Genomic DNA, 6,398 nt, shown 5'->3' with positions numbered 1-6,398 from the left:
AATATGGTGGGACTTCAAAAGGTTGTGGAAAATGGAATTGGAAGATAATGAAATAGTTCCATGAACTTCTAAAGTCCCCTTACATCTGTATAACTGTTCCCTGTGAACAATTAAAAAAAAAAATTCCTTCAGCACCAATAGACATTAAAAGACTACTGGATTTCTTCTTTTAGTCTATACATTTTTAGGATGTAGAAGATTATTTAGAAAAAAACCAGATACTATCTGATCCTCAGCTCTTATGCCTGGATGTTTTTATTTAAAAGAGAAACATAATGATTTCTCTGAATTCCAAGTAATTGTTGATAGTGATAATCTAGAAAAGCAGATCAGAGTCACCCCTCTGAAGGAAAGCATGCAGCTTGTCAGTCCAAGTCCAGTTGGGGAAAATAGGTGAAGTGTGTATGGCAAACTGACATGAGACTATAGTTCAAGGAACATTGAACTGCAAGATAAAGACACAGAGCCCAACTACATAATGTTGTCCTTCACATTTGGGTGAATATAGGAAGTAATGCATTGCTCTTGTATTTTAATTTTAAGACAATACCCTTGAAGATATTTGTCAAGGTTAAATCATTCTATACATTTCTTTTTAGGATTTGAGTGAAATACTTGCTTTCATAAGATTTTTATAGGACAATGAAGAATTTATATACAATTTTCTGGTATGTTTCCTCATTTTCTTTGATATTGTTTTAATATGAATGTTTTTACCAATATTAATGATATAACTTTAAAATTATTTTATACATTTATTTGTTGTTGTTGTTATGTACTGTGGAGTCGGTTCCAACTTATGGCGACCCTGTACAGGGTTTCTGAGGCTGTAAATGTTTAAGGGAGCAGAAAGCCTCATCTTTCTCCCATGGAACAGCTGATAGTTTCAAACTGCTGACCTTGCGGTTCGCAGCCCAATTTACTGTACATTTATAGTTAATTTTTTTTTACCAGCAATATACCATGTAGTTAAAAAAGGCTGGGAATATCATATTGTCTCTTGTTCAATTATTTCACTTAAGTATGTAGCTCAAACCTATCCATAGACTTCTTAGGATATATATATATATATATATATATATATATTTTTTTTTTTCATGATCAAGTCTGTTTTTTAATTTTAGAAGCCAGCAGAACTGGGAAGGAGTGATGGGAAAAGGCCCAGTCCTCTTGACAGGGCCAGATGCAGATCTACAGTTTCCCCCCCGTCTCCCATGGCCCACCAGCACAGGCTCTGTCTATCTGCATGATGAAGGCCAACCCAGCAGCCTAGATCAGCGCTTTCCTGTGAAGAGCATGTTTGAGAACCACCTGAGTCAAGGTGAATCTTCCATGAGGGTGGGAATAGTCTAGTGGGCTCTGGAACCCTCTGGACCAGTTGAAAAAGCCAGAAGTCCACAACATCCTTGGCCAAGAGCACCCTAAGTCAATGTTATTCATGCCTGACACAAAGCAAAGCATATACATATACATATATATAGTGGTGGTTGTGTGCCATGGAGGGAGTTCGGTTCCGACTCATAGTAACCCTATATAAAGTTTCTGAGGCTGTAAAACATTATGGGAGCAGAAAGTCTCATCTTTTTTCCCACAGAGCCACTGGTAGATTCAAACCACTGACCTTTTGAGTTAAGCAGCCCAACTCACAACCACTATGTTATCAGGTTCCTTTTGGGTGAAATGTGTGATGGCACTTACAACAACAACAACAATAACAACCCTGTATAGGGTTTCCAAGGAGCAGTTGGTAGGTTTGAACTGCGAACCTTGTGTTTTGCTGTCCAATGCAGATCCTACAGTGTCACATCTGGAGTAAATGTATGTATACATATGTAAAACTGCTGTTGAATTCCCAGGTGGCACAAATTGTTACACTTAGTTGTTAACCAAAAGGTTGGAGGCTTGAGTTACCTCTGACATTTGGAAGAAAGGCCTGGCAATCTGCTTCTGAAAAATCAACAACTGCAAACCTTATGAAGTACATTTCTACCCAGAAATGCCCAGAGTCACCATAGAATCAACTTGAGAGCAGCTGGATCTCAAAGACAACCACTATCAAATTTAGTATACTCCTCACCCACACATCCAGTATAATTCCTCCCTTCTTACATGCCTGGCCTAAGTGCAAAGAGCTGGAGAATGGGGAGTGGAACCTACAAGGGAAGGAGAAATATAGGTAAATCAGAAAATCTATAGAATTTAGCAAAGCCAAATTACTTTGAATCCTCATCCAAAACTAAATACACAGTGAAATTTACCATATGTTTGAGGTAATTAACCAGGAAAAAGAAAGTAATTCTAGTATTAAAAAGTCTACATTCTTTACTAGAGGACACAAATGTAATTTAAAGAGGAGAAAGAACTCAGAAACTTATTTTAAGTGTCCTCAAAGAGTTCAAGAGACTATACTGTGAGGAGAGGTGGCAACACTGTGGACGAAGCAGAAAGGCTGTATGGATTGTCTATAGTAAAGATACAGAAACCCAAATGAAACAGATCAGGTGATAGTCCTGGGACCCTGAGCTCCAGATGAAGGGATAGAAATGGAGATTGAATGCTTAGTAGGAGAGAAAGCTGAAAAGACACAGCATTAAAAAAAAAGAGAGAGAGAGACAGACTGGCAACCTGTGCTGGCTGACCAGATGTGGTACAGCCTTCTTAAGCTTTTGTGAGTGACTTCAGAGACAAGAAAACACACGGGCATTGTAGAAACATACTGGTAGCTTGCAGTGATAATGGTACAATTACTTTTCACACTTGCCTGGTGACCAGAGGTGAGGCAGGTCCCCACCCACATATACCCCCAGGGAAGTTGCTGCTCTCCTAGTGGTCAGAGCTGCAGGCTGTTAAGTGACACAGTTTAGGCAGGCTCTGCCCCAAATCTGTAAAGCTGAAACCAGCCAGCCTTGGGCCAGCCCTCATTAGGAGAAGCAGCTGAAAAGATGTGTGTGTGGTGGTAGGAATAGGGGGGAATAAGAAAAGAAAGGTGATTGGTGATCTGTGCTGGCCAGAGAGGTGTGACATGGGCACCTTGAACTTCCCAGGGTGGCTGTGAAGGAAAGAGGGTGATAGGTGACACAGAGGCATACCACTTATTGGTAGAGAGAAGAGTGCAAATTTTTTCTTATACCACACATTATTCTGGTGACCCAAGGTGTGGTGAACCCCCACCTGTGTACACTCCCAGGGAAGCTTTTGCTCTCCAGGCAGTCAGAGCTGCATCAAAGGGTGTAGGGATCTAGTAGCACCAACCCCGCCACCTGGAATCAGGTGTGGCCTGCTCCAGAACTGCCAAGCTGATTCTGGCAAATCCTGAATTAGCAGGATCTCTCACCCTTGGCTGCCCTCTGGGACAGAAATACCCTGATGCTTCAACCACTTTGAGGTCTGAATGAACTACTTAAGAGATTGTGTGCTCAGAATAGACAACACCTAACCCTATAGGAACTCCGTCTAGGATAGAGAGTGTTACCTTCACATCCTTTGTCCACCTATTACATGAGATCCTTGACTGGCAGGAGACACCGGAATTTTCTCTTCTCTGGGTCTGGTAACTACTCTGGTTCTTTCCTTTCATTGTTTTTGCTTGTTTAGGCTTTCTTCCTCTTCTTCTTCTCCCTTGATTTCTATCTTTTCTATCTCCACTTTCAGTTTTTCTTTCTTTCTTTTTTTTTTTAATGCTTCTTTTTCCCAACCACTTCTTCTTTTTAAATTGCTTTTTGCTCTTTTTCTTCATTACTCTCAGTTCTCGTTCCCTTTTGCTCATTCTTCTCCCTAATTGTGTATAGTTCTTGGGATTTCTTTTTAATTCCCTCTCCCTCTTTTTTCTGTATGATTTTTATATTATTTTTACATACACCAGATCAACATAAACAAACAACATCAGAAAAATCCATACAAAATTGAAGTCAAAAACAGTGAACAGAGACTGGTATACAAGCTCATCCCCTAATCACCCCAATTTTGAGGCAGTTGATGAGTGCCTAAGAATACACTAATATACAGTCATCAACTTAATACAAATACAATAACATCACAATCTATCAAAAAAAGTAGACAATTTCTGTTGACACTAAGAAAACAGGATACTGGAGTTACCTGAAAAAGATAGCAAGAGAATAATATTTAGGCACCTACAAATGACTGAGATAAAGGTTGAAAAAATAAGGAAGAATACAGGAAAATACTGTAGGAGTGATCAAGAAAAATAGATAAAGAATTGGAGACAATACAAAACCTGCAAATAGAAATCCAGAAGATCAATACAAAGATTTTAGAAGTGGACAATACATTGAAAGGACAAAGGAATTGATTTTTAATCAAAGGAAAACTGAGTTAGTGAGCTTGAAGATAAATCTCTCAATACTAAAAAGTTAGAGTAGCAATCAACAAGAAGAGTGAAAAAAACTGAAGAAGGTCTAAAACTCACATAGGACAGCCTGATGAGGAATAAATTTCAGGTCATTGGAATTCCAGAATGGGAAGAAACAAAGATAAGCATATGAAAGATAATTGAAGAGCTGTTGGAAAAAAAATATCCCTAGCATCATGAAAGATGAGAAGAAAAGCATTAAAAAAAGGGGAATGAAATCCAAACAGGACAGGCCCTATGAAAAAATCACCAAGACTTACAATAATCAAATTCTCCAAAATCAAAGACTAGGAAAGAACACTGAGAACAGCTCAAGAACAATGAAAAGATATCTGCAAAGGAGAACTAATAGGAGTAAGCTCTGATTTTTTCATCAGAAGCCATGCAGGCAAGATGACTATAGACAGACAAATGCAAAACTCTAAAAGAAAAAATATTGCCAATCAAAAAACATATACCCAACAAAACTGTCCCTCAAATACAACAGCAAAATTAGAACATTTCTAGATAATCAGAAATGGAAGGATTTTGCAACAATCAGGCCAACTTTATAAAAAATACAAGACTGAAAAAGGGAACCACAGATATTAATTTGTAATGAAGACAACTACAAAGCCAAAACAGGGAAAAGTGTCATTACAAAACTTCCAAATAGCAAGGAAGTTAAGTAGATAACAAGATAAAACACACTGTTTAAACTGGCGACAAAGTAATAAATAACAGAATAACCTTAAAGAAAATTAATACACCTTCACATCAAATTTTTTAAAAAAAGTAAATCCATGAAGATGTAGTAAACATCAAAACAACAGCTATGAAGAAATTAACAAGAAAATGTACAAAGTGAACTCAGCACAGAAAATTATGTAGAACAAAGAAACAACAAAGCCAAACAACAAAATTACTGCAATAAATTCATACCTATTGATAATTACACTGAACAGCAATGGATTAAATGCACCAGTCAAAAAACATAAAGTAGCAGAATGAATAAGAAATCTGGATCCTTCAACATGATGTCTAAAAGAGACCCACCTTACACATAAAAAATAGATTAAAAATAAAATGGAAAAAATATATCAAGCTAAGGGGAATAAAACATAAGCAGGAATGGCAATATTAATATCTGATAAAATAGACCATAAGGCAAAAAACCAGCATGAGAGACAGAGGACAGTGTCTCATAACTGAAGAGTCAATTGAATAAGGGGACATAACCATAATAAATATCTATGCTCCCAATGAAAGAGCCTCAAACTACATAAATCAAACTCTAATACAATTGAATAAAGAAATAAACAACTCTACAATAATACAAGATTTTAATACACTACTTTTGATGAAAGACAAAACAACTAGAAAAAACTCAGCAAAGACATAGAAGAACTAAACAACACAACCAATTTGATTTCATAGACATATACAGAACAGTCAACCCAACAACAACATGTGTGCATTTTTTTTCCCAGTGAACCTGGAACATTCTCTAGAATAGACCACATGTTAGGGTACAAAGAATGTCTCAGAAAAATTTAAAATATAGTACCAAAATACTACAAAGCATCTTTTCAAATCAAATGCTAAAACATTATTAATCAACAATAGAAAGATCAATGTAAAAATTCATGAAAATTAAATCCTGCTCAAAGGTTACTGGTTGATACAACAAACAAAAATGAAATACAAATATTCCATGAATCAAGTGAGAATGAAAATACAACTCGACAAAAGCTTTGGGACACAGCAAAAGCAGTGCATACAGGGCAATTTATAACAATAAACAACATACCCAAAAAGAAGAACCGAAACCAACATATTACCAAAGCATCTATGACAATTAGAAAAAGAGCAGCAAAGTTAGCCAACAGTCACCAGAAGAAAACTATAAAAAAATTAGAGCAGAAATAAATGAAATACAAAACAGAAAAACAACAGAAACAATCAACAAGACCAGAAGGTGGTTCTTTTAGAGGAGTAATAAAATTGGCAAGACATTGGAAAATTTAAAAGAAATGAAGGAGAAGAT

Source organism: Chrysochloris asiatica, unplaced genomic scaffold, assembly GCF_000296735.1.
Source record: "Chrysochloris asiatica unplaced genomic scaffold, ChrAsi1.0 scaffold00008, whole genome shotgun sequence".
Lineage (NCBI taxonomy): Eukaryota > Metazoa > Chordata > Mammalia > Afrosoricida > Chrysochloridae > Chrysochloris > Chrysochloris asiatica.
Note: the sequence above shows the minus strand (reverse complement) of the source record.